This window comes from Lutra lutra, chromosome 11 (assembly GCF_902655055.1).
Source record: "Lutra lutra chromosome 11, mLutLut1.2, whole genome shotgun sequence".
NCBI lineage: Eukaryota > Metazoa > Chordata > Mammalia > Carnivora > Mustelidae > Lutra > Lutra lutra.
In genome coordinates this window covers 21,430,746-21,443,294 of record NC_062288.1, presented here as the reverse complement: position 1 = coordinate 21,443,294, position 12,549 = coordinate 21,430,746, and the positions used below count along the sequence as shown (strand labels likewise).

At 43.6% G+C, this 12,549-nt stretch overlaps 1 protein-coding gene across 3 annotated transcripts in view; it reads right to left on the bottom strand.

Annotated features, from left to right (window-relative positions):
• The window catches only part of SLC26A5 (solute carrier family 26 member 5), a 53,997-nt gene extending 42,213 nt beyond the window's left edge, over window positions 1-11,784 (bottom strand). For 2 of the 3 annotated variants that reach the window (XM_047696121.1, XM_047696122.1), the window contains exons 1-2: window positions 11,673-11,784; window positions 8,104-8,226 (exon numbers count right to left, since the gene is read on the bottom strand). The gene's annotated coding sequence lies outside the window, so the exon portion shown is untranslated. The remainder of the gene's footprint in view (window positions 1-8,103; window positions 8,227-11,672) is intronic. The other variant, XM_047696123.1, reaches the window with a different exon arrangement.
• Window positions 11,785-12,549: the final 765 nt, after the last annotated feature.

The window sequence follows — 12,549 nt, the reverse complement described above, 5'->3', positions numbered from 1 at the left end:
TTCTGGGTGGGACTTGCGTTGCATGGAACTCTCCTGTGCATTTAGCATCTCTGTCCCTGATGCTAAATGCTAGCAGCATCCTTTAGTCGCTTTGACACATTTCCAAATCTCTAAGATAGAGAACTACTTCCTCAAAAAGTTAAAAACAGGGGGCACCTGGGTGGCTCAGTTGGTTGGGTGTCAGCCTTCAGCTCAAGACATGATCCTAGGGTCCTGGGATCGAGCCCCGTGTCCAGCTCCCTGCTCAGCAGAGAGTCAGCTACTCCCCCTCCCTCTGCCTGCCACTCCCCCTGCTGTGCTGTCTCTTTGACAAACAAATAAATAAAATCTTAAAAAAAAAAAAAAGGTTAAAAAACAGAACTACCCTCTGACCCAGCAAATGCACTACTAGGTATTTATCCAAAGGATACAAAAATAGTGATTCGAAAAGCCACATGCACCTGAATGTTTATAGCAGCAGTGTCCACTGTAGCCAAACTATAGAAACAGCCCATGTGTCCATCGACAGATGAATGGGTAAAGGAGTTGTGGTATATACATACACAACGGAATATTACTCAGTAATAAAAAAAAATGAAATCTTGCCATTTGCAATGGCGTGGATAGAACTAAAGGGTATTATGCTAAGTGAAATAAGTCAGTCAGAGAAAGACAAATATCATATGATTTCACTGATATGTGGAATTTAAAAACAAAAATAGATGAAGGGAAGGAAAGGAAAATAAAATAAGATAAAAAACAGAGGGAGGCAACCCATAAGAGACTCTTAACTACAGGAAACAAACTGAGGATTGCTGGGGAGGATGGGGTAAGTGCGTGATGGGCATTAAGGAGGACAGATGATGTAATGAGCACTGGGTGTTACACACAACCGAGAAATCACTACATTCTACTCCTGAAACTAATAATACACTGTATGTTAACTAAATTGAATTTAAATAAAAAATTTAAAAAATATATTAAAAAGGTTTGAGAACTACTATTCTAAGTAAAAGAATGATATAGCTACTTTAAAAAAATCATTGAATTTAGACATCTGTGAATGTATAACCATTAAAGATGAATATTAAGTTTTCTTACTTCCCATTATTTTTGTTAAATTGTATTACTATTTTTTAAAAAAATTTATTTATCTATTTATTTATCTATTTATCTATTTGAGAGAGAGAGAGAAAGCATGTGTGAGAAAGAGCTAGAGAGAGCATGAGTAGGGGGAGGGTTAGGCTCCCTGAGCAGGGAGCCCCATGTGGGGCTTGGTCCCAGGGCTCCTGGATCATGACCTGAGCAGAAGGCAGATGCTTAACCAATGAGCCACCCAGGCCTCCCGGTATTACTATTTAAATTTGTTTACTTATGGAACAAATAAAGGAAAATTCCTTCCATTACTTCTTCTGGAATTTCTATTAGATATTTGCTGGAACTTCTCATTATATCACTGTGTTTTTTAAGCTCTGACATTTCCCATCTTTTTATCTCAATGACCTGATTCCAGACAATTTTCTTAGATTTCACTTCTAAATTACTTAATTCACCTTTGGCTCTAATATGTTGTTTAGCTAGAACATTAATTTAAAAAATTCAGTGTCTGGGACGCCTGGGTGGCTCAGTTGGTTAAGCAGCTGCCTTCGGCTCAGGTCATGATCCCAGCGCCCTGGGATCGAGTCCCGCATCGGGCTCCTTGCTCATCAGGGAGCCTGCTTCTCCCTCTGCCTCTGCCTGCCATTCTGTCTGCCTGTGCTCGCTCTCTCTCCCTCTCTCTCTCTCTGACAAATAAATAAATAAAATCTTAAAAAAAAAAATAAAAAATTCAGTGTCTGGATTTTTTATTTCTATACCTTCTTTTTGAAATATGCTGTTCTTTTTCTCATAGTGTACTATTTTTCCTTGTTTTACATTCTTTTTATCTCTTTAAGAATTTTTAACACACTTAAGATTTTGTTACTGTATTTCCATTATTTTATATTCTCGAGGATCTAATTCTTCTATTTGTTTTCTTTGCCGATACTTCCTTGTGGTTGTTGGCAGGTTTAGGAGACTTGCTGTATCCTTGACTCTGAAATTATATAATGACTGTATGTCTGTAAGGATGTTTTTTCCATTCACTGGATGGATCTTTTTTTTATCTCCTCAACTACAGGAATTTTTTCCTAGTAGTTCCTTGTCAATCTCTTTCCCTCCATTCTTATTTTGATTTTTTCTTTCTAGAGTAGCAATAGGTTGATATTGGACTTACGGGACTGCTTTATGTTTTTTCATCTTTTCTAGCATATATATATCTCTGTCTCTTTTTAACTGATTTCTTAAACTTTTAAAAATTCCAGTACAGTTAACATAGTGTTATACTAGATTTCTTTTTTTTTAAAGATTTTATTTATTTATTTGACACAGAGAGAGAGAGATTACAAGTAGGCAGAGCAGCAGGCAGAGATAGAGGGGGAAGCAGGCTCCCTGCTGAGCAGAGAGCCTGATTGGGGGGGCTCGATCCCAGGACTCCGAGATCATAACCTGAGCCAAAGGCAGAGTCTTAACCCACTGAGCCACCCAGGCACCCCAATCAAACACATTTTTATTATAAAATACATAGAAGTATGGAGAAAGATTTGAAAGCATTTACCACAAAACTGTAAATAGAGGTTACGTTTGGATGGTGGAAGAGTGAGTAATTTTATTTTAATCTGTACTTTCTAGGATTTCCACAGCACACACTAATATTTTTGTAACAAACATAATAAAGCCAAGCTGTAAGTGCTGAAGATAGGAGTACACAGGACTTTTTGAATCCTCTCAGAGAAAGTATCTGCAAACACAGGAGACTCTTGGTTGAAGAGAGTCATGTTCAGAGACCTCTCAGAACCCCAGGTTTGAGAACACCACTAACTGAGAGATAGATGTGGATACTCTGCTTGACTGATCTAACCTATCAGGTTTGTTTTTGTTACCTGCTTCACGTTTAACCCTAGAGGCAGGTACTATATTTTCTGTTGTCAATTAACATACCAGGTCCCCACTGACAGCTGAAACCAGAACCACTGAGGGTGTGCTGTGGGAATCACCCTCAAGGGGCCTGGTGGGTAATGACAAGGACTGAAGTGACCCAGAGAGCCTGTGCCAACCCAAAGTAGTTAGCTCCCACCCAGCTCTTGCTGAATACGGGCTTCCATTTAAAAATTTTCTTTACATTCAGGTTCAATTTACATACAGTGAGTTGCCCACATTAGTATGTGGTTTAATGAGCTCCACTGTGCATTTCAGACTATTATAAATAGAACCTTCTCGTCAACCAGAAATTTTCCTTGGGCTCATATCTAGTTAATCCCTGCATATCCCTAAAATCACCAAAGATTAGTTTTGCCTATACTATAACTTTTATTTATTATTTATTTGATATACTTATTTATTATATATTTATATTTAGATATATATATTTATATATAATTAAATATTATATGTAAAATATAATTTATGATATAAATTATATATATATATTTATATTTGAGATATTTATATATTTATTTGAGAGAAAGAGTGTAAGGGGAGGTGGGGAGGCAGAGAAGCAGAGGGAGAGGGAGAGAGAAACTTACGCAGATACCACACTAAGCGCAGAGCCCAAAGTGGGGCTGAATCTTAGGACCCTGAATCACAACCTGAACAGAAACCAAGAGTTGGATGCTCAACTGACCAAGCCACCCAGGCTCTGCATTCCACAACTTCATATAAACAGAACATCCAATTTTTAAAAAAGATTATTTATTTATTTATTTGACAGAGATCACAAGTAGGCAGAGAGACAGCCAGAGAGAGAGGAGGAGAAGCAGGCTCCCCGCTGAGCAGAAAGCCTGATGCAGTGCTCGGTCCCAGGACCCTGGGATCATGACCTGAGCTGAAGGCAGAGGTTTTAACCCACTGAACCCCCCAGGAGCCCCAGAACATCCAATTTCTAAAGAGAACTTGAAACGACATTTTGACAAAACTATCACCTTTTCAATGTTACACAAGTATTTATAAAACCATGTGCAGACCCAACAAAACACACAGACTAAATTCAGCCAACCAGCAGTGCGGCCCCTTTCTGCCTGGGCTACAGGATAAACCAAGATATATTTTGCATCATTTATGAACTTCTCTCTCCATTGTTGGCTTCGGTACTACCTGACAGTTTTTATTCTTTACCAATTAGTAGTGCATTCTTTTATTTTTTATTTTTAAAGATTCATATTTATTTGACAGAGAGAGCGAGCGAGCGAGCGAGCGAGCGTGCACAAGCAGGGGGAGGGGCAGCAGGCAGAGGGAGAAGCAGACTCACCTCTGAGCACCCCTATGCAGAGCTCAATCTCAGGATCCTGGGATCATGACCTGAGCTGAAGGCAGATGCTCAATCGACTGAGCACTGGGGCGCCCCCTAGTAGTGCATTTTTTAAAAAGGAAGGGAGAGCCTCACCTGAAGGGTACCAAGCCCGAAAGGAGAATGGGAGGCTGAATCCCACTTCGTGGCCAGCCTTGGGGAGAAAGGAATCCCAAGGGAAAGAATGGGTTGGGGCTGATTGGTGAGGAAGGGAAAACTGGAGACGACCAGGAGGGTGTAACAAAGAAGAAACAGAGAAACAGATCACAGGGCTGCTGGAATTTTGACTGAACAGTAAGAAACCTCATCTTCCTATCACTTCACAAGAACCCCTCTGAAAAGGTCCTAAAAGGCCCCATTCCATCTTCAGCATTCTCCCAGGCTCCTGCCCCACACCTGCCACTTTCATTTCCTCCTACTCCCCACCTTGTCACTCTGCTCTAGCCACTGGGACGTCCCTGCTGTGTGCCAGGCATGCACGTAACTCCTGCCCCAGAGCTCCCCAGAACCTTCTCCGTCACCACCTTCAAGTCTGTGCTCAACATCATTCTCTCAGCTGAAGCTTTTCCTAACTATCTTAATTTAAAAATTGCCCAACCAGCCCCTCCACTGCCTTCTTCCCAGCTTTAGTTTTACTCATAGCACACATCACTCTCTCACACTATACATTAATTCATTTTCTGTCTGACCTCTTCCCTTCATAAGAATGAAAGCCAAAAGGGGACAGGCACAGAACAGGAATTCAACGGTCATTTGTTGAATGAAAGAGTGAACTGAGGAAGAAAGGAAGAAATGAAAACCCCTGCTAGCTTTAGACTCTGTTGTTAAGTGTTCGATCAGACAGGGTCTAGTTAAGAAAATTTTATCATTTCTAATTACCTTGCAACATTTCCACTGGAGATTCTTTTCAGATTACCTTGCAACATTTAATTGTTTTGAGGGAGTAAAGATTTAAAAAGCAAATGAGGTGCACCTGGGTGGCTCAGTGGGTTAAGGCCTCTGCCTTCAGCTCAGGTCATGATCCCAGGACCCTGGGATGGAGCCCCATGTCGGGCTCTCTGCTCAGCGGGGAGGAGAGGAGGACTCTCTCTGCCTGCCTTTCTGCCTATTCGTCTGTCAAATAAATAAATAAAATCTTTAAAAAAAAAAAAAAAAGCAAATGAATTATTATCCTAGGGACCAGAACAACCCTAACAATACTTACTAACTTCAAAAATTAGGTTTGTGGGAGGAACAATGCTTAAACACATAACTGGACATTTGAGTTAATAATTAAGACTTTTACTTAGAGTTTTAACTTAAAGTTATAAGGACAAAACCCATCTTTTCAGAGTCCATTTACTCCTCTATCTTGCTTTTAAAGATTTTAAGTAATCTCTGCACCCTATGTGGGGCTCGAACACATAACCGTGAAATCAAGAGTCACAATCTCCACCTGAGCCAGCCAGGCACCCCACATTTACTCTATCTTAATTTATTTAAGAAGGTAAAGAATAAATTATGAAATAATGAAACAGCATGTGCCCAATATTATTAAATATTTGAGAATAATGATCAGCAATAAACATATAAAAATGAATCCAATACAGATCCTTTTTTTTTTTTAATGGCAGGGAGGTAATCAGCTCTAGGCAGATGGAAAGAGCTGGGGGCTGAGCTGATTCTGTAGGTCTCCATTAGATTTCTGATACCAGGTAAGGCCCTTACCTGTCAAACACAAAGGTAAAGCACTCTGGTGTCAGTAGCTTTCCTAAGCTAAGAAAAAAATACATTCCCCAACCCAAGACATTATTTAGAATTAGCCCAGGCCCTGGGATTGGCCAATGCTGGATGAGACCAAGTGTGTCCAGCCTGCCAGTTCGCCTACAAAGACACGCTCTATCCACCACGTTTGGAAGACAGCAGGGAACATGCTGGAATCATGGGCCATAAGTCCGTATTTTTCAACACAAAGCATGTGAAATACAATGATTTGCCTGAATTTTGGAATGCCTGAGAATAAACTAGGAGCAGCTCTAAGGTGAAGAGTAGAGAAAAGAAAGAAATTAAGTGTAGCTCCTTGTAATCCATGGGCCTTCTTACCCTTGTTTGAGGTTTCCTCCTTAATGCCTGTCTATCTTTTGTCAACTCATGTCCATTTCTCTTTTACTGCTCTGACGGTCAAAAATACACAGTTTTTATCTTCTTCTAGGTGTTTTGGGATGTGAAGGGGAGTAGGAGAAAAAAGAGTAGGATAAAATAAATAAATTTCATGGATTACAATAAGTTATATCTTTAAGTCTAAGAATAATTTTCAAAGTGTGAACCTCTACAGAATTAACAATGTAATGGCAACAAGACTGGGTCCCAAACAAATGATTAAGGTAAACAATATGCTCTTTTTTTCCTGTCCCGCTTCTGGTAACTGGAGAGTCTACAACTACCTGAGAAGGTGTGAGGATCATCTTTTTTATCTTAGTTTGGACACAGAAGCTCACATTTCAGCAACAATCAAGGTCATCATCTTTATCCTTTGCTGACACTTTTCTCCCATACCCCTACCAGTCACAGATCACTTCTAGGAAAAAATTTCAACAGGCTATTGAACACTGGCATGGATACCCAGAAGAGAGAGATAATCGTCTCTGGGGACATTTAGGAACAGTTAATCATCTTGGATAGACAGAATTACACCAAGTTCAGTCCATCAAAACGTACTGGGTGTTAAGGACTCGCAAAGCATTGTGGGAATACTGAACCAATGAGAAGGCACAGCACCTTCCTGCATAAACTGAAGTCACCTGACAGGGATTGCTTCTTAGGAAGGCATGTTAGGTTTGGTTACCACTGAGTCTATGTAATCCTGGGCCAGGCTATGATAGAAGGGATTTTATGGGGCTGCTTTCTATCTTCAGGTGACATAATCTTAGAATCAGTTGTTGGTGATTATTTAACCCAGTGATTTTCAATCTTGGCTGGACATTAGTGTTTCCTGGTAGGGGGACGGGGAGGCTTTTGAAAAAGAGAGTTGTCTAGGCCTGCCCCAGTCCAGTTAAATCAAAATCTCTGACCCAGCACTTTTCTTTTTTATAAACTCTCCCTGTGATTCAAATGCAGAGAATTATACTTTAGTAGTTGAGAATCACTGATCCCATATCACACAGAAAAAAATGAATGTCCAAAGAATCTAATTGACTTGTTACTTGTCCAAGATCACATACCTAGTTAAGGTCAGAGCCTGGATTAAAATCGTGATCTCAGGGCACCTGGGTGGCTGGCTCAGTCGGTTAAGTGTCTGCCTTCAGCTCAGGTTATGATCCCAGAGTCCTGGGATCAAGCCCCATGTTGGGGTGGGGGGAAATTCCTGCTCAGCAGGGAGTCTGCTTCTCTCTCTGCTCTCCCTCTCTCTCACTTTGTCTCTCTCAAATAAATAAATAAAATATTAACAAAAATAAAACCATGATTTCCACCAGTTTACTCATCCAATTAATGTCAACCAGTGGCATTCTAAGGTTGTGACCAACTCCATAGCTGTCACTCAGTAAGATAAGTCAAAGCTGCTTCATATCTAAGGATTAGTTAGGCTGGTCCTGACCCAAGTTAAAAAAAGAGAAAGTAAGCTGTGCTGCTTCTGGCATCTTCTCTCTTACCCTTTTCTTCCAAATTGTGGTGTACGATTCAGGACTCTGGAAGCATTAAGAAATCCCGTGCTCCTCATCAAATCCATCACAACCTATGACCCACTTTCCCAGTTTCCTACTGCCAGGTGGCTCTCTACCTACCCGAGTCCAATGTATAGCACAGAGGGCAGGGGACAGGTCCCCAGATGAGAGGTCTGGTACAGTTCAGTGAAACCGTAATTTGTAGGGCTGAGAGCTGGAGCAGGGAGAGCTTGCTCCTTGACCCTAGGACAGAAGAAAGGAAAGTTAATCCAGTGGTTGCTGGTTTGTTCTTTGAAAGAAGTTATGTCCAAAATGTTTCCTGATGCTGATTCCTAATACCAACCAACTCTCTCCCAAGACGCAACTACTGCTATCACAGTGTTTTTTTTTTTTTTTTAAGATTTTATTTATTTGACAGACAGAGATCACAAGTAGACAGGCAGGCAGAGAGAGGAAGGGAAGCTGGCTCCCTGCTGAGCAGAGAGCCTGATGTGGGGCTCAATCCCAAGACCCTGTGATCATGACCTGAGCAGAAGGCAGATGCTTTAACCCACTGAGCCACCCAGGCGCCCCTATCACAGTGGTTTATACTGAATATGATAGTTATGTAATACCACACACACACACACACACACACACACACACACACACCTCCTTCCCAGAGGTGAACATGAGTATGTGTGTGTGAGAGAGCAAGTTCAAAGTTTGAATTGAACCATTCCCATCTTGAACAATTCGTGGTTACAAAAGTTGGTTTGTGAGAAAGTGCCCTGAATGGGGCATCAGCACTGGGAGAAAAGTCTCAGAAGCACTTTCCTTGAGAAGGACAAGAAAAAATTTAAAAATGGGATTCATAACATTTAAGATACAAGCTGATATTGACTAAGAAATTAATAGGACTACTATCTTTAGCTTTTTACAAATAATACAATTATTACTTCCTATTTACAGAACTCTTATACAGAAGACCAAGTATTTATTCCATTCCAAAGTAAATTAAGTCCTAACCACTCAGTTTGTGGATTTACCCATATCCTCACTTCATTTCCATTTCCCTGACTAAATCACTGCCCCTGTTCTAAAGGGAGGTCTTATTCATTTGAAAAATATGCAATATTTTGAGTGGTATGTGTTTTTTTCTAGGGATAACGTAGCTTTGGCCAGATTTTTAAAAAGACCTATTGCCTCCCCCCACCTCCTCCCCCAATACAGTTTTTCGCAAGGGTGAAGTTGAAGAGATGGTGTACTTGATGATTGCTCATATCCACAATGGAAGACTTCCTGAGACTGGTCTCTGGAGCTGTCTTCCAAAAGAAGAATTGAAGGACTTCATGAAATTGGAGGTATCTCCCAAAAGGAAAGAACTTAGATAAAATAGAATATGGGAAGCACCAGAGGACTACATTTACCCATGGTGACCTTGTCTTCTTTTCTGCACAATTTCACTAGTTCGAAACCAAAGGAAAATCACCATCCCCTCATTTTTGTTGTTGATTTTGACTATATTAACTCAATGACAGTGCAAACACTAGGGAAAATGGACATACCTTCTTATTTAGTTACAGTTCCTAGAAAATCTTTTATTTTGAATAAAATGCAGACGACCTGCACTGGTAGAAAAACTACAAAATGACCAAGCTATCAGGGCACTCACATGGCATTTAGAATGAGATGAAAAGTCAACTTAGTTTTCCCAGATTTCAAGCTCCACTACAAAGCTGTAGACATCAAACAGTATGGTACTAGCAAACAAACAGACACAAAGCTCAACAGAACAGAGTAGAGAGCCCAGAAGGAAATCCAGACTTGCGTGGTCAGTTAATCTACAACAAAGCAGGCAAGAATACACAATGGGGAAAAGACAGTCTTTTCCATAAATGATGCTGGGAACACTGGACAGCTACATGCAATAGAATGAAACTGGCCCATCTTCTCACATCACACACAGCCATGAACTCAAAACGATCAAAGACCTAAGTGTGAGGCCTGAAACCATAAAACTCCTAGAAGAAAACAGGCAGTTGTCTCTTTGTTTTGATTTAAATTGCAGAGGCAGTGCAAACCTCATCTACACCTGACAAGGGGGTCCATTGTTTTGCTGTGGTTTTCAATGGAAAATTCCTCTACCTTCCATTCTTCTGCAGCTCTTAGCAAAGTGCCTCACACAGGGAAGGTGCTCGAATACTTGCTGGATTGAGTCAATTCTTTGGTATCGCTCATAAATTAATGAGGAACTTGTAACCCTGTATAGTTTCAGAGTAGTTAAAGGAAGAAAAAAAGAAATGCTACGTAACAGGATTGGGGCTTCAGGTGTTACCTAACAGAGCAGAACGCTTTCCAGCAGTGCACTTAAGGTATCAGTCACAGCAACCTTACCTATGAATTCTTCACTCTCAGCTTTTTTTCTAATGCAAATTAGTCTGAATATCTCTTGCCTGCCTCTGGTCTCCCACCTGAAAGTCTTCTGAACAAATAAATGCTACAGTAATTAGGACTGCCTGGCAAAAACCTACTCCAAACTTCATTTCAAAAACGCTCCTACTTACATACATATTCAACTTCCCCTCTATTTCCAAGCTTACCCTCAATGATGCATATTATGTGCATTTATAGCTAATGCACATTGTTCCCAGTTTCTTAGATAAGAAAAAGCTGAATCTCAATGTTCCCCCCACACCGAATTACCATTTCTGTGGCTAGAGCGTCCGTTCAGGATTTACCAGCTGTGGACCCCAAACTGACCACGGCGAGGGGAAGAACCTTCGCCCCCTTCCCCACAGCGTCCACGACAGCTGCCAGACCCCGGTGCAGGTTTTCCACCTCCACCGAGAACGCCCAGCATGCGTCCCCTGCCCCCCTGGCCCAGAGAGCCCACTCCGTGAGGCGGTCACTGCGTGTTAACCGGCTTCCTGAGCCATGGTCTTTCCTAAGTATGCGTCAGGGGCTCGCAGGGGCCGCAGCAGCAGACCCGCTACGGCGCCAGCGCGCCCCGCACCGCAGGTGTTTAGCGGGGAGCGGAGTTTCAGGCAGGAGGTCGCCGACACCAAATTTTAAATCAGGAAGGCTCGTCGCCTTCACCGAGCTGCGGACACCGGCCAGACTTTGCCGGCTGCTTCCCAGCCTCCGAACCACAGCTCCCCTGGCCGGGCACCCGGCGGCCCCGCAGGCAGCGCGCGGTCCCAGCGCCGAGGCCACAGGCGGTAACGAGATTTAGAAACCGAACGGGAAACCGATAGGCGAGAACCGGGAAGATACGGGCCTCGGCGGGGCAGGGCTGAGTGTCTGCGGGGCACTGGGAGCGCTGGAGAAGCGGCGAAGAGCGAAGGTTTGGTGAGAAGCTAGCGGAGGCGAACTTCTAGCAGAGTCCGTCCGCAGCCACTGAGGGGGTGGGGGGGAGGCGTCTCCAGAGGAAAGCCCTTCCTCAGACCCGAGCCTGTCAGCGCTCGGAGAGCGCGCGGTGCGGCAAGTCTCACTTGTTGCCTGTTAGTGTTAGGAAGGAGAGCCCGAGAGCCGGAGAGATCAGCCCGGGAGACCGCAGAGAGGACGGCCAAGAGCCCCAGCCGCGGGTCGCGTCGAGGCACGGCCCTCAGCGCTCCGTGCGCGTCCTCGCCTGTCCTGCCCGCCCAGCGCCCGAGCGCCCAGACCCCCGCCCCCTCCTCCCGGCCCCGCGCCCCCTCGCGCGCACTCACCGGCCGGCGCTGCCCGGGGCTGCCCAGGGCCGAGCCGCCGCGCCCCCGCGCTTCCAAGCCCCTGCCGCCACGACGTCGCTCTGCTTTCTCCGTGCGCGGGTCTCGGAGGAGGCACCGACCCACTGTGGGGCCAGGCGCCCCGCCCCCAACCCAAGTCCGCCCCGCCCCGCCCTCTGCCCGCGGACTGGAGAGCCCGAGGTGTCCTCTCAAACGACTGCGGGAGCGTACTTGGCGGCTAATGCTCTGCTTGTCCAGCCCCCGAAGGTTACGGAACTGACACTCCACTTTCACCTCCCACGGCCCACGAACTCAAGAGGGGATTCGTGTAGCTTACAGGTGGGCTAAGAGACAAATTTAGAGGGTGGAGGCTGAAGAAAGCACAATAAACAAGCGATACCGTATTCAAGTAGGAATCATTGCTTATTAGTTTTTTAAAAACAATTTTTTTTAGATTTTATTTATTTATCTGTCAGAGAGAGAGAGGGAGAGAGAGCGAGCACAGGCAGACAGAATGGCAGGCAGAGGCAGAGGGAGAAGCAGGCTCCCTGATGAGCAAGGAGCCCGATGTGGGACTCGATCCCAGGACGCTGGGATCATGACCTGAGCTGAAGGCAGCTGCCTAACCAACTGAGCCACCCAGGCGTCCCTGCTTATTAGTTTTAAAATGAAAACATCCTAACATATATTCTCACATACCGTGATTATGGAGACTCAGACTTGACAACGAACATGGGGATGCAGAATGACAGTCTTTTTAAAAAAATGCTTTGCTGAGTTACCTTCGATGAACACTTTTTCCTGCCGACACTGACTCGTGCAACAAGGCCAAGTGTGACAGATTCTGTTTCAGGAATTCTAGTTAGAATTTACGAAACAC